Below are 25,027 nucleotides of genomic sequence, written 5' to 3' on the forward strand. Positions count from 1 at the left end.
TAGTTATTAGAATTGGGGACACATGAGATCTTAAAGGGTTTTGAGTAACAATATGTGCTGCCTGCCTCTAACTCACTTGCAGTTGCAGCCTACATGTCTCACCCTCAAGATACTTCTGGATTCTGTAAATAAATGCACTTTCAAAAGAAAAGAACGAATGCTCCAAAACAGTTTACAAAGTAACAGTAACTGGAGGTCACTACTGAGTTATACCAAGCTCTACATGGTATGAGAAATACCCACAAAGGCCTTTGACTTTGGTAACCCGAACACTATCTTAAAATCATCAAATTTAAAGCATCTCCTTCCATTTCCATCTTCCTTTCCCTTTTCTCACCCAATATGTTCATTTTTGTCTGCCCTACCCTTCCATTCTATCCCTGCCCAAATGAATCTTGATTTCTCTTCTGTCTCTTCTCCTTACATGACATGGTTCCTTTCACTTTACCTCTTGGCCCTCTATTAACCCTATTTAAGTTATTTTTAGTATGATTTGTCCATTTCTTCTCATCCCTTCTCTGTGTTTATATTTTCCTGTACTCTATGAGCTCTTACCCATTATTTTCCCTATACCTCAATTCTTTCAAATTGCACCCATCGTTTCTCCCTACAACATTCACCAACACCTCTCCCCCTCTGTTCTACCGCATTTACTTACCCTCAACTATTCCCTCCACACCACCTACTACTCTTTCATCACTTTTATTTCTACAGCTCACCACTTTATCTTCTTCCCATCCTCTGCAATCCCTAGTCTTTCATCCAACCAACCCATTTCTGCTGTGCCTCCAGTGTCCCCGCTGTGCCTTGTTTCCACTTCCCCACTATCTGTAACCCTATGTGACTTTCTCCCCTGTCCTCTTCACCATCACTTCAACACTTACACCCTATCTCATGTTGTTTTCTCTTATCCACTCTTCCACCCTCTACTTTCTCAGATCTACTTATATTCACCACCCCATATTTCAGTTCCTTAGCTACACCCATTTCTTTTGCTCAAAACCTTTTACTCCCATCTCACATTCTTCTACTTCTCCCAACATCCATACGCCCCATCTAGCTTCTTATCTCTTTCTAAGATGTTTCCTTTCCATTGGGCCATTTCACCGGGAAACATCCGTTACAACGCGGATGTTTCCCCGCAGTGCTGTTACGACGCGTCCGTAACAACGCAAGTCGTTACCACGACTTGCGCTGGAGGGCGCTAGATGATTAAAAATAGTAAATTTACTATTCCAACACCTTCCCTAGTGTCCACGGGGACTGGTGTTAGAATAGTAAATTATACTATTCGACATCCGCGCCCCCAACGCAAGTCGTGGTAACGACTTGCGTTGTAAGGGACGCGTTGTAACAGCACGCGTTGTGACGGTACGCGTTGTACCGTCATACATCCATTTCACCTCTTCTCTCTTTCCCTAACCCCTTTCCCATCAGTCACAATCTTTGCTTGTGATCACCCTTGTCCTCTTCTTTTTCTGTGTGTGCACCTCTCTCTCTGCAATACAGTCCTTCTTCTGTGTCCACTCATGGCATGATATCTTCTTGTTTGTCCTTTACTGTACCTTACTCCTTTCCTTTTGGACTCATCTATTCGGAATTGAACTGCTCTCTCTCTCTCTCGCTCTCTCTCTCTCTCTCTCTCTCTCTCTCTCTCTCTCTCTCTCTTAGCACCGGTTTCCACCTTCTCCCCATTGCTCTTGAAGTCTGCTCCTCAATTTTGCTTTTTTAAACTCTCCTCACTATCCCATGCTAATCCTATTGACATTTGCTTGTATCTTCTCTGTCTAAACTATCCCTGCCCATCCTCTGAACCCTCAAATGATTTCCTTTATTTACTCTAGTATTGGAGCTTTCATAGATTAACATGCCTGAATCATTCCCCGTCGTCGAGACAGGAGTCTCCGGTATATAAAAAACGCAATGCTTAGTTGTATAGAAAACTGAAAAGAGGCCTAGGCCCATTTTCCTTGTGCAACCCATAACCTTTGTTTATGTAAAAGAGACCAAACCTGTCTTCCGATCCAATCAGAGCTCCTCACCCTCTAGAACACTCCTGAGAGAACCTTTTGCCCCTCATATTTTCTACCGCACGTTGTGCTAGAGAGTCTCCTTTGAGCTCTGCTCAAATTTTGCTTTTTTCAACCTTGTTCAAGAACTTTGTTCTTAGAAATTCAACTTGATTCTGTACTATTCTGTACTGTCTTCAAATACATTCTTTAGAGAATGTCTGTAAAGGAGAAGAAAGGTTTATTTAGAGCCTGTGCCACTTGTTCCAAGAAGAGGCTTTACACTGATGACCCTCATACTGACTGCATTTACTGTCTATACCCCGATCACCAGGCTAAAGACTGTAAGGTATGTCGCACTTTCTCTAGTAAGACTCTGAGAGATCGGGAAGGGCGCCGTTTGATATGGTTCCAAAAGCAAAAGGCCAGAAAGGAGGTTATCTCCAGTGACAGTGGTGAGGCTTCCTCCTCAACATCTAGGAGATCTCAAAAGAGAAGAAAATCTCCTCAAACTCATTACTCTGGAGAACGTCCTGAGAAGGCCCTAAAAAAGACAACTTATGGGTCTTCTGGGCGCAGTCCTTCAAAATCTCCTCAATCTGTGGAAAAGTAGAGTAAAGGACATGCTTCTGGAGAAAAACCATTGAAAAAGACGAGTTCTGAGCCGTCAAAATCACCTCCTCAACTCAAAGAACTCTTCAGGAAGCCGTCTTCTATGCATCCTGAGGTAAATCTAAGAAACCTGCATCGTCGACGTGATCGTCGACGAAGAAACCATCATCGCCGACGACGAAGGTAAAGCTGCTATCAAAGACACCATCGTTGCCTATTACAGTGTCCTCTCCGTCGACGACGTCACCGTTGACGGGGGTGTTGACGCCAGTTACATCGACGGCGGTATCGACGACGACAGCAACAGCGGTGACGGCAATGTCGACGACGGGATCGTCGCCGAAAGTGTTGACAACGGTGTCGTCGAAGGGAACATTGACGACGGTGACTATGTTGTCAATGACGGATAGCTCTCTGCGCCTGGTGTCGATGACGGCATCGACAACAGTGGTGTGGACGGCGATCTCGTCGACGAGGGAAATTCCAGAAAAACTGGAAATTGTCCGGAAGAGAAGGATTACACCAGAGATCACCTCCCCAAGCAAGATTACTCCTCTGGTGCCATCACACCTACTACAGGAGCAGGATTCAGAGGAAGAGGTGGAGGACGGACCCTTTGGATACGCCAGTGGTCCCTCACACTACATGTGAAATGTCAGGATGATGACTATGAATAGGGATATGGGGAGTACCAGTATCCTCCACAACAATACTATCGCCAAGGGTACCAGGAGGAGATGGTTGGCATGCCATCCTCCATGATGTGGATTTACGTTTTATGCTGGCAGACTATAAAAAGATATTTCCGCCGACACCAGCTTCTCGGGAAATCCCAGTCTCGCATCCACGTTCCATCCTTACTACTCAAGTTAGAAGCAGGGAGCCGCTACAAGAAATAACAGATCCCAACAAGGAATGGGATGATTGCCTGATTCCATCTCCTGCATCTTCCTCACCAGTACCTGTTGATTCTCCACCGGTGGATATCGGCGGATTCCATTACTTAATGGAAAGAGCTGCAAAGAGGTTCCAGCTTCCAATGGCGACAACACAAACAGAATGCATCCTGTACGATTTTAAGGAGCCATACCACAAGTCGGTTCGGGCTATCTCAATTGGGATCCATGTGTGGGAGGAAGGTTTAAAAGTGATGAAGACACCGGCGACAGTTACACCTGTGCTCCTAGACTGGAAAAGGAATATAAAGCTCCTTCAGACGCACCAGCGTGTTTACTGTGGCATCCTAAGCCAGATTCTGTAATTTCGCAAGCAGCGCAACAGAAATTTAAGAATCCCTCTGCGCCAATTTCAGCACCTCCTGACAGAGAGGGGAGATGTTTATACAATGCGCGAAAGAGGTTTTCATCCATGCCTGCTCTCCTTGTTAAATCAGCAAATGCCCTTGCCATTCTGGGCAGGTACGACAGACAGATGTGGTGCGATAAGGCACCATACATGGACCTCATTCCAGAAGATAATAGGCAGGAGGCGAAAAAGGTTCTTCAGGAGGGAGAAAGCGCTTCGGCTGGAGTCACTGACTGTACGATAGACATCGCGACCACAGCCTTCCGGTCGCTGGAAGGTGCGGCGGTTCTACGGATTCAAGGATGGTTAAGGGCGACTGCCTTTAGACCGGAGGTCCAAAATAAAATTCTAGATCTCCCATTTGACAGAGAGATTTGTTTGGAAAACAAGTGGATGAGGCACTGCAAGGTATCAAGAAAGATACAGAAACTGCAAAGGCCCTTGGTACACTACAGTACCGTAAAGTGCCCTTTCGAGGTGCCCGAGGTAGAGGCCAACCATCCTATAGAGGGGGTTACCAACAGGGAAGATACCCCTCTTATTCCTCATTATCACAACCATACCGTCAACAATATGGTTAAAAACAATCAGGGAGCTATGTTGAGTCTGCTCCTAGAGGACGAGGAGGTCGTCAAGGAAAGGACAATGGTAGAAGACAATTACAACCTCCAGAATCCGGCTACATGTATTTCTTCCCCTCCACAAGTTCCACTAGGTAAGGAATAGTTGCTTCTCATCTGCATCATTGGCAGACGATAACGACAGAAGATGGGTCCTTGATATAATACAATTCAGACATACTCTAGAATTCCTTCAAATTCCCCCTTGGACTCCACCTACAGGTCAAGAGATCAATCATCTATCTCAGATGCGTCGGGAGATTCGGACAATGCTCCGAAAGGGAGCAATTGGACTGGTGCGGATCTCACAAAGAGAAAAGGGATTTCATTCCTGTTTCTTCCTGGTCCGGAAGAATGCTCTCCAATGGCGTCCTATTCTAGACCTGACATCTCTGAATACTTATCTCAAGAAGCAGTCTTTATCCAGTATTATGGGTGTCTTTCATAGATTCACATGCCTGAATCATTCCCCGTCGTCGAGATGGGAGTCCCCGGTACATAGAAAAGTAATGTCCTATAGACATACATAGAGAGGAGTAGGCCTAAGGGCCTTGCCTTAGTAGCCTATCTATGTCCTTTTGTAAAAAGGACCAAGATTCTGAAAGTAGCCAATCAGCTACCACCTCCCTCTACAACCTTCCTGCCAGGAGCCTCAGTCTCTCAGATTTTCTACCGCACGTTGTGCTAGGGAGTCTTCACCTGAGTTCTCCTCAGGTTTCTTGGATTTATCTCTTTTCTTCAAAAAGCTTGGATATTTTCTTCAACAAACAACAATGGCTGATCAGCAGAAGAAGGGTCTGTTCAGAGCCTGTTCATCCTGTGGTAAGAAGAGACTGCACGTCGATGATAAGCATGAAACTTGCCTCTACTGTCTGTATCCCGACCATTCTCCTAAAGAATGTAGGATTTGTAGAACATTCTCTACTAAGACTCTTAAAGACAGAGAAGGGAGACTGCTCCTCTGGTTGAACAGACTAAAAACCAGAGATGATGTCATGTCCTCAGATGGCAGTGAAATGGCTTCAGTTTCTTTGAAACTGTCCTTGAAGAGGCCATGGGTTGCTTCCCCTAGCCCTACAGACGTTCCTCCTAAAAAGACTGCCACAAAGTCTTCTGAGGTAAAATCTGTTACGTCTGTGAAGGATGTTCCCACCTTCAGAAAGCCAACGCAGTCATCGTCGACGAGTTCGTCGACGTTTTCCTCAAGAAAAACCACCTATGTCTCCACATCCACGACGACGGTGTCGACTACAATGGCGTCGTCAGCCTCTTCATCGACGACGACGACCACTCAATCGTCGACGGCGGGTAAGCCACTATCATCGATTGTACTGATAAAAAAGCAATCGACGTTGATCGAGGTTCCGTCGACGTCATCGACGTCGACGACGACACCGTCGACAACGAGACAAAAACCGTCGACACCTACATCGTCGACGAAGACGCCATCGACATCTGGCGCAACGTCGACGAAGACATCGACGACGAGTACGCCGTCGACGACGAAGGCACCGTCGACGAGCACGCCGTCGACGACGAAGACACCGTCGGCGAGCACGCCGTCGACGACGAAAGCACCGTTGACGATCACATCGCCGACGACCGTGATGTCGATGAAGGGACCGTCGATGACCTCATCGTCGACGATCGCTACACAATCGACGACACCACCGTCGACTACACCGACGACGACGACGTCGTCGACGACAACATCGTCGACGCCATGGGAAAAATCAGAATTAATACCGCCAAAAAAGATTACAAAAAGCCCTGTTACACCAGATTTAACATCTCCAAGTAGGGTACAAAGATTACCCCCATCTTGTCTGCTACAAGATGATGAATCAGACGATGACCAGCTCAATCAAGCTACTAGCCCATCGGATCTCATTGTGAAATGCCAGAGCACAGATGACGATGGAGATGAGGTCATCTTTACGGAAGAGACTGTTCAGGCACAAGTCCAGACACAAGTCACTCCTATGATCTGCCTTCCAGCAGCTATAGTCACCGATCTACAATTCTTGATCCAAGACTATAAACAACGATTCCTTGAATCATCAACGGCCCCTTCTACGGAGAAATCTCCAGTATCATCCAGACCACAACCATCTCCAAAAACAAGACCACCTCCTTTGGATATTCCTCCACGGAGGGACACAATACATCACGTTCAATCTTCTGATGACGAAGGCGATGAACCAGAAGAAGGTGAGGTTCAAGACGACCTGTCCAATAACAGAGACGATGAAGATTATATCGCTCATTCTCCAGCCACGCCTGAACCCAACACTTCGGAATCTCCACCAGTGGATATTGGCGGATTCCATAATTTGGTAGAAAGAGCAGCCACTAGATTCCACATGACTATGGAATCGCATGAAACTGACTGGTTCCTATACGATTTTAAGGATCCAATCAAAAAGACGGCTAGATCAATTCCCATAATAGATCACATTTGGGAACAAGGTCAAAAACTAATGCAAACACCTGCATCGGTTTCAATAGTGGTAATTAGACTAGATAAGAAGTATAAGGCACCAACAACAGCACCCACCTGCCTTAATGCACATCCCAAGCCGGATTCTGTAGTCACCCAAGCCGCACAAAAGAACTCTAGAAATCCGTCCACTCCACTGTCAGCACCACCAGACAAGGAGGGTAGGAAATTGGACGGCATTGGCAAACGTTTTTCGACAACGCCAGCCATGACTGTCAAGATAGCCAACGCCATTGCGCTTCTAGGCAGATACAGCAGACAATTGTGGGAAGACATTGTCCCGTACCTAGCAGATACACCTGAAGACTTAAAGGATGAGGTTCAATCGCTCCTTAAGGAGGGACAATTGTCAGCATCAGAGATCATCGATTCAGCTGTAGATGTCGCAATGACGGGCTTTAGACAGCTAGCAGGTGCAGCAGTTTTGCGCAGACAAGGATGGCTCAAGGCAACATCCTTCCGCCAGGAGATCCAAACCAAAGTATTGGACATGCCCTTTAACGAACAACACCTATTTGGAGAAAAAATAGATGAAGTCTTACAGACAATCAAAAAAGACACGGACACAGCACGAGCTCTCGGCACTTTACAATTCAGAAATCAGTCCTTTCGAGGGCAAAGGGGCAGGGGTCAACCCTCTTACAGAGGATCATATCAAGGAAAATCCTCCTATTCATACAATCAAAGCCGTTCACAATATCAGCAGCGGCAACAGCAACAAGGTCGCCAGACCTCCTACGGGAGATCAAACTTCAGGGGGAAAAACCAGAGGAAACCAGCCGGCGGACGCCAATGACCATTTTCAACAGCCAGTCCCTCCACCATCTCGTTCTTTCAAAATTGGAGGAAAATTGACACACTTCCTCAACAATTGGAGATTAATAACGACGGATCGGTGGGTACTCCAATTAATCCAACACGGACACTCATTGGAATTCAGTTTAATCCCCCCGTTAACTCCTCCTCCCAAGATTCAACACAGGCACCTAAGATTACTCCTTCAAGAAATCTCTTCCATGTTAAGAAAAGGAGCAATAGAGCGAGTTCCATCAGCTCAAAAAGGGAAGGGATTTTATTCCCGCTTCTTTCTCATACAACAGAAAAAGAAGAAATGGAGGCCCATATTAGATCTCAGGGCACTCAATACGTTCTTGAAGAGCCAATCGTTTCGGCTGGTAACCATCCAGGAAATCTTGGGATCTCTAGAGGAAGGAGACTTTATGATGTCTTTAGACCTGCAAGACGCATATTACCACATCCCAATACACAAGCGCCACAAAAAATTCCTAAGATTCGAAGTAGCAGGTCAACACAACCAATTCTGTGTCCTCCCATACGGCCTCAAATCAGCGCCTCGCATTTTCACAAAATGCCTCGCTCCTGTGGCAGCTTTCCTACGTCAGCAGGGACACCAGGTCTTCCCCTACCTGGACGACTGGCTGGTGAAGGCACCATCTACGACAGACGCACTACTGTCTTCCAACGCCTGTCTCAATAATTTCAAACGTCTGGGTCTAACACTCAACTACGAGAAGTCAACTTTACAGCCCTCCAAGGTTATAACATTCCTGGGGGCAACTCTAAATACTACCTCTTCCAAGGCATTCCCATCTCAGGAAAGGAAACACAAACTAATTACTCTGGCCACAACAGTGTCCTCGAAGAACACCATCAATGTCCGTACTTTCAAGTCCCTCCTAGGGATGATGTCCTCTTGCATACTACTAATTCCACACTGTCGGCTCAGAATGCGCCCCCTCCAAGAGGCCTTGACCAAACAGTGGACACAATGTACAGGTTCTTTCGAGGATCACATCATCATTACTCGACACATAACCAAGGCCTTACTCTGGTGGAGGACAGCCAAGAACCTATCGAAAGGTCTGACGTTCCTGATGCCTGCAACTCCACATGTCATAACTACAGATGCTTCTCTAGAAGGATGGGGGGCAGTCCTTCAAGAATTACAAATCAGTGGCAAGTGGACGGAACAAGAAAGGACACAAAGCCTTCCTCCCTCGCATCAAAAACTCAGCAGTGCTTGTAAGAACGGACAACACGACAACAATGCACTACTTGAACAAGCAGGGAGGGACACGTTCGCTGACACTATCTCGCGAATCGCAAAAACTCTGGAACTGGCTAGTACACAACAACATCAAACTGACAGCAGAGTATGTCCCAGGCAAGGACAACGTCATAGCGGACGCTCTGAGCAGACAGAGAGGTCTCTGTCCCACGAATGGGAACTCAACCAAAAAGTGCTGGAAGACATTTTCTCGGAATGGGGGAGACCGCAAATAGACCTCTTTGCCACCAAGGGGAACGCCAAATGCCACAACTTCGCAAGCTTGTTGAAAATGGCAATGTATGTGTACATAAGCAGCGTTCATTTGTGTTCACTGTACCTCTTGTCGTAAGCAGAATGGACATTACAAAACACTGACCGTGTTACCCCGCCAGCATAGACCCATGCACACATATATACAACAGCCATTTTAGGTACCGTGGTCTCTCTGTTTGCGATCGATCACCAGCGCCCTTCCCTGACCCTGCAAGCTTCCCCCATGCACCCTGACCGCCCCCACTCTCACATGCACAAGTCATGAGCCCTCCCCTCCCGCATGACTCTGTCTCTGAAAATCGCACCCCGCGCCTGACCAACACCTCCTTTCCCTCCATGAATACCCCTCCTTTGATGACCTCTTCCTCCGAACCTAATTGTCTACATGGACCGCTGGTCACCCCTTAGCCTGAGTGTGAGAAGTTGGCCTGATGTGCAGTGCTCACTATTCTAGTGATCACTATATATCAGTCCAAACAACCCTTATTGATGATTGGTTGTAAGTCAACCTTATAGACCAGCTATCCTAGTAGCATGGATACGAGCAGTCTAAGGCTAAGACTCTAGAGGGCGTGTTAAGCCAGCTGTTTTACCATCACATTACCCCTTGAACACCCAGTGAAAGGACACCACACAAGTTGTTATGAAAATAAACAGTGTATTTATTTATAACAAGACTACCCTGGCTCTTTATGAGACAGGGAGCTAAGCACACAACAAAACTCTTACGAAAATACTTTAAGTTAGCACGTTATACACAAATGCCCGAGGGGCACGAAAAACCATATACGCTAAAAGGGGAATGCGAATTACTAGCAGGTAAGTAACAGTTCTAATAGGCTTTGGAATCGCTAGGACTGGACTAGGGAATCGTTAGATTACTACTAGGGGGCCCAGGGGACTCGGGTGCAGAGTGTGCACTCTCACGCGGGATGCGGGACAAAGTCTATGGAAGGTAGAATTCACAAAGTTAGTGTTCACGGGCGAACCCGACCTGGTAGGGAGAAAACGACAGTGGATCCTGACCCTTGGATAGTGAGGCTATGCTGGGACACCGGAGTGCCGAAGTTACCTAGCCCAGGGGCTGCAGCTGCATAGGTCTGAAAAGACGTCGGGGATCTCGTTGCCGGACCAGGAGCCTGGAAGGAAGAAGTTGCTGGCAGGCGACCAGTGAAGAAAAGTTCGAGGGATCCAAGCCTGGATCAAGGAAGAAGAAAACCTGAAAGCAGAGGGGACCAAGTTCTTGAATCACTAGCCAGTGATTAAGTGGGCACCAGGATGGCACCGGGCGAAGTCACCGCAGTCAGGTGAGTGGGCGCTGCTGGGCTCTGCAGTCTCTCGGACCAGGAGGCGTTGTCGGCGACCAGGATGGAGGTGCGAGCTGTCCCACGGCGGATGAAGTTGTCGGCGTCGAAGTTACCCAGGATTGGGCAACAAGCCTTGGCTAATTCAAGCCCACGCGGTGGACTCAAAATGGCGTCTTGAGTGGACCAGGAGGGTCCGGGGTGCTCCTCTTCTGGAAGGGAGCAAGGGCCAGTCTGGAGCAACCAGACCAGCAGCAGAAATGTCGTCGGGCGTCGTCAGGAAGGCCACAAGCCAACGGGCTAGTAGCCAAACAACGCGGTGAGCAGCGGAAAGCAGAAGGGCCCCACGCAGATCGTGGAGATGCTGGGGGGCTGCACTTCGGAGCTGGAGCTGCTCAGAGTCGGGGCTTCTCGGACCCCAAAGCACTCACCAGTAGATTACTCGGCGGGCTTGCTGGAAAGAAGTCGTGCAGTCTTGAAGATGGCCGGTCCCTTGAGGTCTCGTCGCACCCACGGTTCTCAGCTGGGCTGTAGAGGCGGGTAGAGGTCAGAGGTGCCAGGGAAGCCGGTTCTCGTCGAGCTGGGCAGTCGGATTTTGGAGGAAGGACTTGCAGCAGACCGCAGTGTTCTTAGATGGTGCCTGCGGATGCAGGGTGACTACTCCTTAGTCACAAGGGAGAATCTTGAAGAAGGAAATCTTGAAGTCCTTTCGCAGAAAGTCGTGTCTTGATTCCAAAGATGATCTGATTTGGAAGGGGGCCAGTCTCTACCTTTATCTGGGAAAAGGGGGCTGGCACGCGACTAGGTCCTGCCCTATGGGTGGGACCAGGAGGGGGGTGGTTACACCCACTTCCTTGGCGGGCTTTTCCCCAGGCCAGGGGCTGGAGTGCCCCTGGAACTGGTTCCAGCCAGCCTATGCACAGTGAGCACCGGGGTGCCACGTGCAGTCACCTTCCTCTAAAGCCCTGCCTACCTACAATACACAAAACCCTGTCTGGGACGGTGCTGGCACCGCCCCTGGCAGGAAACCCTTTGTCCTTATCTCCTGCTCTGGGAGGACTCCCAGCAGCAGGAGGGCAGACTTGTGTCTCGGTGGCAGCATCCATTTTGTGGATGCTAAGGCTCTGTCTGACTTTTAACCGGGTTATAGGTTACATGCATGTCGTGTCCCTCTAGAAGGGTGGAATGCTAACCCCGTCGCCAGAATTGGCGAGGGGTTAGTATTCCAATTCGTATGACACCTTACTCGACATGTTTTGATAAAGCGATACCAGAGTTGGCATTTAACCGCGAGGATTATAATGCACTTAAGAGTATATGGTATGCGATATCATGGAAACGGCTAAGGGATGGATCCCGAAAGCCGCAGACAGGCTCAGCTCATGCTAGAGCACCATCTCACACGATTCCAAGCACTCTGCCTTCAGGATTGTTAAGGCCTGCTATAGGAGTGACTGATAGGAGATCTGTGTGTCCATTTTTAGGGTTAGATATAGGTATACTATATCTAAAGCAAAGGGTGAGTACACCACCTTGCCCCAGCTGTCGTGCAGCCAGTTGTGTCAGTTTTAGTTAGTCAATCCAGGGGTGGCACAATACATGCTTCAGCCCCTGGGAGACTTCTGGGTGCACCTCAGCCCTGGGTACAGGGACTTGGAGAGGGCCCAGGGCCAATTCAGTACCTGAGTACAATTTGGATAGAGAGAACAGCTAGGCTGTGGGTCTGATTAGCAGGCCCACAGCCAGGGAAAGTCGTAAACCAGTGCAGCAAAAAGCAAAAATCTGGGTGATCATAGGATTGCAGACCCTACTCTCCTACATGACCCCCCCCCAAACTTTGGGACAATAAACTAACCTTGACCAGGTGAGTCTTCTTGCTCTAAGTGGAAATACCTGGAGAGCCCATCAGCATTGCTGTGATCAGTCCCAGGTCTATGCTCCACTGTAAAATCCATCCCCTGTAGGGAAATGGACCACCTAAGCAGTTTGGGGTTTTCACCCTTCATCTGATTTAGCCACAAGAGGGGCTTATGGTCTGTCTGAATGGTGAAGTGAGTGCCAAACAAGTAGGCCCTCAGCTTCTTCAGGGCCCAGACCACAGCAAAGGCCTCCCTCTCAATAGCTGACCAATTTTTCTCTCTGGGTGTCAACCTTCTACTAATGAAAGCAATAGGCTGATCATTACCATCAAAATTCAGTTGAGACAGAACAGCTCCCACACCCAACTCAGAAGCATCTGTTTGGACAATGAATGGCTTGGAGTAATCTGGACTCTTGAGGATAGGTGCTGTGCACATGGCCTGCTTTAGGTCATTGAATGCTTTCTGACAGCTTGCTGTCCACTGAACTTTCTTTGGCATCTTCTTGCTTGTCAGGTCATTAAGGGGGGTCACTATGGACCCATAATTTCTGACAAACTTCCTATAGTACCCAGTCAGGCCCAAGAAAGCTCGAACCTGAGTCTGGGTGATTGGAGGAGTCCAGTCCTTGATGGCCTGTATCTTACTCTCCAACGGCTGAACCTGGCCTCCACCTACAAGGTGGCCCAGGTATACAACCTGTGACTGCCCTATCTGGCACTTTGTGGCCTTGATAGTGAGGCCTGCCTTTTGCAGGGCCTCTAACACTTTCCTCAGGTGGACCAGGTGATCCTCCCAGGTGGAGCTAAAGACAGCAATATCGTCAAGATAAGCTGCACAGAAGTCATCCAGCCCAGTGAGGACTTGATTCACCAACCTTTGGAAGGTGGCAGGTGCATTTTTCAGTCCAAAGGGCATTACCACAAATTGATAATGCCCTCCAGGGGTAGAAAATGCTGTTTTAGGTTTGGCTTCCTCAGCTAACCTGATTTGCCAATACCCAGCTGTCAAATCAAATGTGCTTAAGAAGTTGGCAGAAGCCAATCTATCTATAAGCTCATCTGCTCTTGGTATTGGGTGGGCATCAGTCTTAGTGACTGCATTGAGGCCTCTGTAGTCTACGCAAAACCTCATCTCTCTCTTACCACCCTGGGTGTGAGGCTTTGGCACTAGAACTACTGGGCTAGCCCAAGGGCTATCTGAGGGCTCAATGACTCCCAGTTCCAACATTTTCTGCACTTCAGTTTTGATGCAGTCTCTAACATGATCAGGCTGTCTGTAGATTTTACTCTTGACAGGCAGACTGTCTCCAGTGTCAACATCATGGGTACACCAATCAGTTTGGCTGGGTGTCAGAGAGAACATATGTCGAAAGGATTGCAGAACTTGCCTGCAATCCTGTTGCTGATGTTCAGTGAGGCTGCCACAAAAGACAACACCATCAACTGACCCATCATCAGGATTCTGAGTGAGCAGGTCTGGGAGAGGGTCACTCTCTTCCTCCTGTCCCTCATCTGTGGCCATGAGCAAGCTCATGTCCTTCCTGTCAACATATGCCTTGAGCCTGTTAACATGGAGCACTCTGAGAGGGCTCCTGGGAGTTCCAAGGTCCACCAAGTAGGTAACCTCTCCCTTTTGCTCAATGATGGTGTGGGGCCCAGACCATTTGTCTTTCAGAGCTGCTGGGGCCACTGGCTCCAGCACCCACACCTTCTGTCCTGGCTGGTACACAGTCAGTACAGCCTTTTGGTCATGCCAAGCTTTTTGAAGTTCCTGGCTGGCCTCAAGGTTTTTAGATGCCTTTTCCATATACTCAGCCATCCTGGAGCGGAGACCAAGTACATAGTCCACTATGTTGGTTGCAGGCTTTTTGAGAGGTCTCTCCCATCCTTCCTTCACCAAACACAGGGGTCCCCTTACAGGATGCCCATACAGAAGCTCAAAAGGGCTGTAGCCAACCCCCTTCTGTGGGACCTCTCTGTAAGCAAACAAGAGGCAGGGGATCAGGACATCCCATCTTCTCCTAAGAGGTTCAGGTAGTCCATGAATCATCCCTTTCAGGGTCCTGTTGAATCTCTCAACAAGCCCATTGCATTGTGGATGATAGGGTGTGGTGAACTTGTAGTTCACACCACACTCTTTCCACATGGCAGTCAGATATCCTGACATGAAGTTTGTACCTCTGTCAGAAACGACCTCCTTAGGGAAACCCACTCTGGAGAACACTCCAACTAGGGCTCTTGCCACTACAGGGGCTGTAGTGGTCCTAAGGGGAATAGCCTCAGGATACCTGGTGGCATGGTCCACCACCACCAGTATAAACTTGTGTCCTGATGCTGTCTGGGGTTCCATTGGACCAACAATGTCAATCCCCACTCTTTCAAAGGGAACCCCCACCACAGGTAGTGGTATGAGGGGGGCCTTTGTTGTGCCACCTGACTTACCACTGGCTTGGCAAGTGACACATGAGCGACAAAACTCCTTGGTATTCTCATTCATATGGGGCCAGTGAAAGTGTGAGACAAGCCTGTCCCAAGTCTTTGTCTGACCTAAATGACCTGCAAGGGGAATCTCATGGGCCAAGGTGAGAAGGAAACCTCTCAGAGACAAGGGGATGACCAGCCTCCTGGTTGCACCAGGCTTGGGGTCTCTTGACTCAGAGTACAGGAGTCCATCTTCCCAGTATACCCTGTGGGCACCTGTGGCATTCCCTGCAGCCTCAGCAGCAGCCTGCTGTCTGAGGGGTTCAAGGGAAGGGCAGCTCAACTGTTCCTTCCCCAGGTCTGCTCTGGAGGGTCCCCCTGAGCCCAGAAACTCAACTTGATCAAGTTCAAGCTCTTTAGGCTCAGTTTCCCTCAGCTCTTCTAGATCAGCCTCCTCAGAGACTTGATCCTCAACCTGGGGCAAGGGGGAAGGCAAAGCCTTACCCTTACTGCTCTTCTTCTTGGGAGGTGTCTGGTCCATAGTTTCAGGATCCAGCACCTGTTCAGTGGGGCATCTTCTGGCCTGTGACCTAGTCACAGCAAGCACATGTGCTGGCAAGCCTAACATCTCCATGTGAGTCCTCTGCTCCACTTCTGACCATTGTGATGACTCCAAATCATTGCCCAACAAACAATCAACTGGGAGGTCTGAACTGACTACAACTTTCTTTTGTCCCTTCACTCCACCCCAGGAGAAAGCCACAATTGCCACACTATGACTAGTAGTGACATTGCTGGCATTGGTCACCAGGAAATCAGTACCTGGCATGATCTGTCCAGGGTCCACAAAGTTAGGTGTCACCATGGTGACACTGGCACAAGTGTCCCTATAGGCCTGAGCCATTTTGCCATTTATCAAAGGTGTCTGCCTGTATTTGCCCAAAGTATTGGGACTTATTTCAGGGGACATATCCACATCCCCTGTACAGACAAGGACAGCCTGAGTGAGTGTGCCAACTAAGTTGTCAGACCCCTCAGTACCCAAGGTTAACCCAACTAATGCCTTGGGAGGTACACTACCACTACTGACTGTACTAGGGGTTGCAGTTGCTTTAGGAGCTGTAGTGGCAGGAGTTTGTCCTCCTCTTTTGGTGCACTCACTAAACCAGTGAGATTTACTTTTTCAGTACTGGCACCACCTTTTTGACTGGCCTTCTTGAGTCTTCTTCTTCTGGGAAGCCTGACCCCCACCCTCTTTGGTTTGTTGGGGACCTGGTGAAGACTTCTGGTCATTTTGCTCATTCTTAACATTACCCTTCTGGTCTGCTTTCTTCTGACCACCCTGGTTCTGGTTCTGGTTCTGCTTGATCCTTGTCCTGACCCATTTGTCTGCCTTCTTTCCCAATTCTTGGGGAGAGGTCAGATCTGAATCAACAAGGTGCTGGTGCAGCAACTGGTTCTGACAATTGTTCAAAATTTGTTCTCTCATCATTAGATTATACAATCCTGTGTAATCTGTAACCTTGCTACCCAGCAACCAGCCCTCCAAAGCCTTAGTGGCACAATCCACAAAATCAGACCAGTCCTGAGACTGAGTTTTCTGGGTGTCTCTGAACAGCAACCTGTACTGCTCAGTGGTTAAACCAAACCCATCAACCAGTGTATTCTTCAGGACCTGGTAATTGTTAGCATCCTCCACTCTTGTAGTGAGGAGCTTATCTCTACCTTTACCATCAAAGGAGAGCCACAGTATAGCTGCCCACTGACTCTGGGGAATGCCCTGCACAGTGCAGGCCCTCTCCAGAGCAGCCATCCATTTCTGGATGTCATCCCCTTGCTTAAAGGGGGGCACTATTTTAGTCAGGTGTTTAGTATCTAAACCCTTCTCTTTATCTCTTGGGAGATTGCTGCCACCAGTGGGAGCTAGCCCACTCATCTGCTGCTCTCTTGCCAGGGCAAGCTTCTCTTTGGCCAGGGCAATTTCTTCCCTTTCAATCCTCAGTTCAGCTTGTCTCATCCTAGCTTCATGCTCCTTTCTCTGAGGGGAAGTAAATCTCCTCTGTGGAGGATTCCTTCTCCCCTGAGAAGAGGCATTAGAGTGCAGAGATCTATTGGAGTCCCTAGAAAGAGATCTATCTCTCCTAACTCCAAGGTTAGGCCCACTTCGGGTTAGTACTGGGGGGCCCCAGATCCTAGCCCAAGTAAGTCTAAGTTGGTCCTAGTTAGCCTTCTGACTACCTCAAGACCTTTGTCTACCTCATCCCCAGAGAGTACCTCCTGATCCTCCTCCTCAACTGCTGAATCAGTGTTGGGGAGATCTGGATCCCCAGAGGTTCCCTCTAAGGCTGGCATGTTCTCATGTAACTGAGAAAGCTTTCTGGCATCATATGTCTCTAAGAGACCTATCAGAAAGGAAGTGGTGGGGTTAGACCCCTGCTTCAGTTTTCTGGAGACACAGATCTGTCTCATCTCATGGAAACTGAGAGCTGCATATCTTGAAGTGACCTGTGGAGGGTCAACACTGACCAGGGGAGTCTCAGTAGAGTCCCCCTGAGTCGACATGCTTTTCTAGTGAGGTGTAAGTGGTGCACTTACCTACACTATATGTTTGCCTACTGATCCCTTGCTAGAGTTGTAGTTTAGGGTGTGCTAGGCCCTAGGAGCTACAACAGCTGGTTCAGTAGAACTCAGAGTATTCTAAGCTAAGTTATATGTACCTTTAGTACTTATGTGATCTTTCACAAGATATTCTTAGGGCATGTGTGGTAAAACAACAGCAAGCTCAAATCCCAACCGCTGCTCACCAATGTGAGAAGTTGGCCTGATGTGCAGTGCTCACTATTCTAGTGATCACTATATATCAGTCCAAACAACCCTTATTGATGATTGGTTGTAAGTCAACCTTATAGACCAGCTATCCTAGTAGCATGGATACGAGCAGTCTAAGGCTAAGACTCTAGAGGGCGTGTTAAGCCAGCTGTTTTACCATCACATTACCCCTTGAACACCCAGTGAAAGGACACCACACAAGTTGTTATGAAAATAAACAGTGTATTTATTTATAACAAGACTACCCTGGCTCTTTATGAGACAGGGAGCTAAGCACACAACAAAACTCTTACGAAAATACTTTAAGTTAGCACGTTATACACAAATGCCCGAGGGGCACGAAAAACCATATACGCTAAAAGGGGAATGCGAATTACTAGCAGGTAAGTAACAGTTCTAATAGGCTTTGGAATCGCTAGGACTGGACTAGGGAATCGTTAGATTACTACTAGGGGGCCCAGGGGACTCGGGTGCAGAGTGTGCACTCTCACGCGGGATGCGGGACAAAGTCTATGGAAGCTAGAATTCACAAAGTTAGTGTTCACGGGCGAACCCGACCTGGTAGGGAGAAAACGACAGTGGATCCTGACCCTTGGATAGTGAGGCTATGCTGGGACACCGGAGTGCCGAAGTTACCTAGCCCAGGGGCTGCAGCTGCATAGGTCTGAAAAGACGTCGGGGATCTCGTTGCCGGACCAGGAGCCTGGAAGGAAGAAGTTGCTGGCAGGCGACCAGTGAAGAAAAGTTCGAGGGATCCAAGCCTGGATCAAGGAAGAAGAAAACCTGAAAGCAGAGGGGACCAAGTTCTTGAATCACTAGCCAGTGATTAAGTGGGCACCAGGATGGCACCGGGCGAAGTCACCGCAGTCAGGTGAGTGGGCGCTGCTGGGCTCTGCAGTCTCTCGGACCAGGAGGCGTTGTCGGCGACCAGGATGGAGGTGCGAGCTGTCCCACGACGGATGAAGTTGTCGGCGTCGAAGTTACCCAGGATTGGGCAACAAGCCTTGGCTAATTCAAGCCCACGCGGTGGACTCAAAATGGCGTCTTGAGTGGACCAGGAGGGTCCGGGGTGCTCCTCTTCTGGAAGGGAGCAAGGGCCAGTCTGGAGCAACCAGACCAGCAGCAGAAATGTCGTCGGGCGTCGTCAGGAAGGCCACAAGCCAACGGGCTAGTAGCCAAACAACGCGGTGAGCAGCGGAAAGCAGAAGGGCCCCACGCAGATCGTGGAGATGCTGGGGGGCTGCACTTCGGAGCTGGAGCTGCTCAGAGTCGGGGCTTCTCGGACCCCAAAGCACTCACCAGTAGATTACTCGGCGGGCTTGCTGGAAAGAAGTCGTGCAGTCTTGAAGATGGCCGGTCCCTTGAGGTCTCGTCGCACCCACGGTTCTCAGCTGGGCTGTAGAGGCGGGTAGAGGTCAGAGGTGCCAGGGAAGCCGGTTCTCGTCGAGCTGGGCAGTCGGATTCCGGAGGAAGGACTTGCAGCAGACCGCAGTGTTCTTAGATGGTGCCTGCGGATGCAGGGTGACTACTCCTTAGTCACAAGGGAGAATCTTGAAGAAGGAAATCTTGAAGTCCTTTCGCAGAAAGTCGTGTCTTGATTCCAAAGATGATCTGATTTGGAAGGGGCCAGTCTCTACCTTTATCTGGGAAAAGGGGGCTGGCACGCGACTAGGTCCTGCCCTATGGGTGGGACCAGGAGGGGGGTGGTTACACCCACTTCCTTGGCGGGCTTTTCCCCAGGCCAGGGGCTGGAGTGCCCCTGGAACTGGTTCCAGCCAGCCTATGCACAGTGAGCACCGGGGTGCCACGTGCAGTCACCTTCCTCTAAAGCCCTGCCTACCTACAATACACAAAACCCTGTCTGGGACGGTGCTGGCACCGCCCCTGGCAGGAAACCCTTTGTCCTTATCTCCTGCTCTGGGAGGACTCCCAGCAGCAGGAGGGCAGACTTGTGTCTCGGTGGCAGCATCCATTTTGTGGATGCTAAGGCTCTGTCTGACTTTTAACCGGGTTATAGGTTACATGCATGTCGTGTCCCTCTAGAAGGGTGGAATGCTAACCCCGTCGCCAGAATTGGCGAGGGGTTAGTATTCCAATTCGTATGACACCTTACTCGACATGTTTTGATAAAGCGATACCAGAGTTGGCATTTAACCGCGAGGATTATAATGCACTTAAGAGTATATGGTATGCGATATCATGGAAACGGCTAAGGGATGGATCCCGAAAGCCGCAGACAGGCTCAGCTCATGCTAGAGCACCATCTCACACGATTCCAAGCACTCTGCCTTCAGGATTGTTAAGGCCTGCTATAGGAGTGACTGATAGGAGATCTGTGTGTCCATTTTTAGGGTTAGATATAGGTATACTATATCTAAAGCAAAGGGTGAGTACACCACCTTGCCCCAGCTGTCGTGCAGCCAGTTGTGTCAGTTTTAGTTAGTCAATCCAGGGGTGGCACAATACATGCTTCAGCCCCTGGGAGACTTCTGGGTGCACCTCAGCCCTGGGTACAGGGACTTGGAGAGGGCCCAGGGCCAATTCAGTACCTGAGTACAATTTGGATAGAGAGAACAGCTAGGCTGTGGGTCTGATTAGCAGGCCCACAGCCAGGGAAAGTCGTAAACCAGTGCAGCAAAAAGCAAAAATCTGGGTGATCATAGGATTGCAGACCCTACTCTCCTACACTGAGGATACAGTTTATATCCCACTACTGTATGCACTCGCCTCTTTTAAAAAGAGCCACTATTGATCATGACCTCCCTACCCCCTGAGATTCGATCAGGAGCACACATTCCAAAGGAATCAGCAGAACACTCAGCTGCATGACAGCCCCCTCCTATTGTATGGAGGATAAGGGCCCCTACTGTAGCCACGTGTTGGAATATCTTCGTACTTCACAATGTCTTGATTGTAATAAAGGATGCCTGTGTGCCACAAACCTGTGTATAAAAGACGAAGCCTCAGAGAAACTTGTTAGAGCACCTCCCGAAGACACTATGCGAGTGTCCGAAATGACAGGCTCTCCTCATGAGAAATAAACCTTTTTCCTTGTCTTCCTGCTTCCAGTGCCCGTCTCTTTATTTGGTAATTATTCAAGATAGGAATTAAGAGTCGCCCTGCACCAGCAGCCTGGGCATCAGGTGCGATCTGGGCTGACTTTTCGACAATTGGCATCCCAACGCGGGGTCCATCAGCGACATAGGGTCCGGTAAGAGAGGTCCAGACGATGGGGTGAACATCTAAATGATTGGAGTATACCTGCCTTGAGAGGGCCCTCGTCCGGCTGCCGATTGAATTAACTTCACCGATTCCGAACGGACCTCTCTCAAGTGACCTAATGTCCTGACTGGAATCCCACAGGAATGCTGCGGTAAAAACATGGAGAAAGAGAACGATCGGGCGCTGGAAAAAGGAAGGCGAAGAACTGTCCACACGGTCCGGTCCGGGTAAGGTTAAGTAGGACGTCTTTACGTCTAATTGGTAGGATGGCTTTATCCATCTGATTGATTGATTGATTGATTGTTGATATTGGAAACGGTATTTAGATACTGGTATTGTTCATTGATTGGTTCATTTAGCCTTGGGTGCTACTTGAAGTATTGGTTCTCTTGGAGACATTCTCTGTCTGCAAACAGCGACAGATAGGAACGTCTGTCTCCCTTTGCAGATAGTGAAGGATAGGTAATGCAGACTTTTGTCCCCATTGTAATCCGTCATGCCTATCTTTTCTCCCCATTGATTGTTTGTTAATCGTTTTTTATCGATTATTGCTTTTTGAGATATTCCCTGTCTACAAACGGGGACGAATAGGAATATTCTGTCTCCCTTTACAGATAGTGAAAGATAGGTAATGCAGACTTTTGTCCCCATTGTAATCCGTCATACCTATTTTTTTCTTCCCATTGATTGATTGTTTGATCGAGCATTGAATTGTTCGAAGTTGGTTCTCTTAAGGATCTTCTCTGCCTGCAAACAGGGAAGAATAGGAATATTCTCTCTCCCTTTGCAGATAGTGAAGGGTAGGTAACGCAAGCTTTTAACCCGTCGTGCCTATTTTCACTCCTCATTGATTGATTGTTTATCCGAACATTGATTGTTCGGAATTGGTTCTCTTTGGAGGTATTCTCTGTTTGCAAATAACGTGGAATAGAAATGTTCTGTCTAGTCTTTGCAAGTAAGGAAGGGTAGGTAATGCGGACCTTTGTCCCCCGTTGTAATCTGTCATGCCTATCCACTCCCCACTGATTGGTAAACCAGTTCCACCCGGACCATTTATTGGAGGTAGGTCATCTGGCTCGGCCAGGAGGGTACCCCTAATACAAAAGGACAAATATAAAAATGCGGATTAGCCGCCGTATCGTGCTAGCAAATAAAAAATAAAAATAAAAATAAAAATCGTTAGGAAAAAGAAAAGGAATAGAGTGAAATCAGTAGGCCGCTGATGAAATCTTCTTTTTAACCTCGCTGAAATGAAAACATAGGGAACAACCCCTCAGGAAATACGAAACTGGTGAGGAAAGCCGAACTCAACGCTATGACTTCGAGACAGCTTGGCTCCACCACCCACCCCACCCAATTAACGACAAACCTTAGGCGAATAATAGAAAATATACAACCCTGTAGCAAAGTAACAGGTGAACACGTTTTATTTTTAAACAAACAGAAAAAAAACATTTAAGCAACTATTTACATGACAAACGGCTGCAACGGCAAACGAAACCCACAATGCATTTCGCCGTCTGCCTGACGCCGTTCCAGTCATTCCTTCCCCAAAGTAGCAATGTTGGGCTACTTTGGGCTACTTTCTAGTAGTTTTTGGGCGTTTTTATGTCTACAAAACCCGTCAGGGGCGGTGGGGTGGAAGGACCACTACGCGAATAGCCCGAAGGCGGCGCCACACGCCAAGGCCTGCCCCACCGGATGAACCAAGGGACCCGTTCCTGGGGCCAGGGCGAAGAGCGTCCGGCCGCCATCAACCGGAGGCCCGGCCCGAAAACATGCCAGGTGTCGCTTCTTTCTTTTATAATGGCTGCGACAACCCTGGGGGGGATGTCTTGCACATGCCTCCGACCCCCCCCCGTCCTCATCGCCTGGTCCGGCCATAACAAATGTCAAGCGAGACGCCGTGGGGTGCACCGGGAGGGAGAGGCGGCGCGAACGAGCCTCTCCCACCTCCCCAGGTGGAGGCTCCCCAGCTGCGCCCTCAACGCTCCTCGCACCCGGCAAAGGGTTCGTCCACTCTTACGGTGCAGCGACGCTCCACGCACCCGGAAAAGGGTTCATCCACTGTGGCGATTCTGCGACACCTCGCCCGGCAGGTTGGAGCCCGTCTGCTCATTTGACCCCGCGATCGCCGGTAGCTGCCGAACTCTCAAAATGGCGGTCGACCTTGCAAGAGCGGGCCCAGCATGAAGGAATGGCCCGGTTGCTTGTGGATGCCACCATCATAAAAGTTCTCCTCGTCCTTGAAGATTCTAGAGGAGCCGCGGGAGTCCCCGACTCCCGCAGATACCCCCGATGGGGAATGACTGCCATGATTGCCCACGGAACGATGGAAATGTAAGCCGCAGGACGTCGGCGCTCCCATGCTGGCGCCAGCCTCAGTTTGAATGACTAGAATCCTGCAGACTACAGTTCGGATCAGTTCCGGTGAAAACACAGTTTGACCCGGTAGAAAAGATTGTTGCCTCCCTCCCCTTTTGACTGATGGTTCAGACCACCGATCCTTTCTTTTGCCCTTTAACGGAACTTTTTGGACTGCCAAAAGGAAGCTCTGGGCCAACCACGAGTTAGTGGAGATTTAGACTATGCCTGGATCTGCCTGACTGCACCCAAAATGGCGCCGATGCAAATGAAACTCTCAACTCCTTATTGTACCCCGATTGCTCAGCCTTGGTGTCATAGGATATGTATGAAGTTTTTTAAAGAAAAAAACATATAGATTGATATAGGATGTGTGCTGATTATAAGTTCGGACAATGGATTGATATAGGATGTATACTGTCAGCTCGGACAATGAATTGATATGAGATGGGTACTGATTGTGTGTTCGGACAATGAAGGACAATGAATTGACATGAGATGGGTACCGATTGAACATTCGGACAATGAATTGTTGTTAAGTTTTGGCGCATCATGATTATTGAAAGTTCGAAATTTCAATGCTTATGATACTCGCTCACACTAAAAATTCGATATGATTTTTATTGCACTTGGCGCACTTTTTATGAAATTAACGACCACCGACTCCATTAAGTTTTCCACTAATAAAGTATCCCCACATCTACAGTTCCAGCCTGCTCCGTGGCCGGCCCACGGGGTTGTAGGCCCGTATTTGTACACCGGCATTCTTATTAAAGATTTTTGGAAAAAGCAAACGTAGTTGTCACGCGTAAGTTGATAAGTTTCAAATGAATGATCACTATTTTCGATATAACTAAAATATAGGTGAAATGGCTCAGCTCGATTAGTTAAGGGTTAAAACATATAGTACGCAGAAATAGTGCAAATATGAATGGTCCAGGTTTTTGTTGTATGTATTTTGCACATTTTTGTACAGCCCAAAGCAACCGCCAAAAAAAAAACAAACCTGGAATTCAGCCTATACTTTATATGCTACCTGTATCAGGAAAATTGTGCTAAAATGTCCCTAAGTCGCCCCGAAGGAGTGCCACCTGGCCTCCCTACATACGGTCCACAATACCACACACCGGCTTCCGATAATCATCTCCCACACACTAAAAGGTTCATCTGGGCTTAAATGCCGAGTTGGCAAGAACTGCGCTCCGTGGAGATAGACCGAGTATGTAGTAAGTAAAAGCCTTTTTCGGGTTTATGCGCGCTGATGTGTTTTTAAATTTTGCCCCCGCCCCCTTCTTTTTCCCTCTTTCTGCAGGTCACTTTGGAACATCGATTAAAGATACGAAAAGGAAAATGGTGATCTAACGGACGAAGAGACGGGAAAAAGGCGTTTGATTATGGTACCTAACCACGACAAACCCCGAATAATGCAACCCAAAATGACGTACAATAATGAATACATTCCTACTTTTAACTAAATAGGGAAAAGTTTAGGGAATATTCCGAGGCAAGGTTTACACAAGTATCCTCCGCCGAGAGGACTAGGAATATTGCCAATATTTAAAAACCTACTACCCCCTTTTTCGCATCCTCATAGACATGTAACTCAAAGCTGCCCCATTGTTCTCCAACTGACACC

At 48.6% G+C, this 25,027-nt stretch overlaps 1 protein-coding gene across 2 annotated transcripts in view; it reads left to right on the forward strand.

Annotated features, from left to right (window-relative positions):
* SPTBN5 (spectrin beta, non-erythrocytic 5) overlaps positions 1-25,027 on the forward strand; it is a 2,054,098-nt gene that overhangs the window by 720,885 nt on the left and 1,308,186 nt on the right. The window lies entirely within an intron of this gene.

The sequence above is a fragment of the Lissotriton helveticus genome, chromosome 9, assembly GCF_964261635.1.
Source record: "Lissotriton helveticus chromosome 9, aLisHel1.1, whole genome shotgun sequence".
Classification (NCBI taxonomy): domain Eukaryota; kingdom Metazoa; phylum Chordata; class Amphibia; order Caudata; family Salamandridae; genus Lissotriton; species Lissotriton helveticus.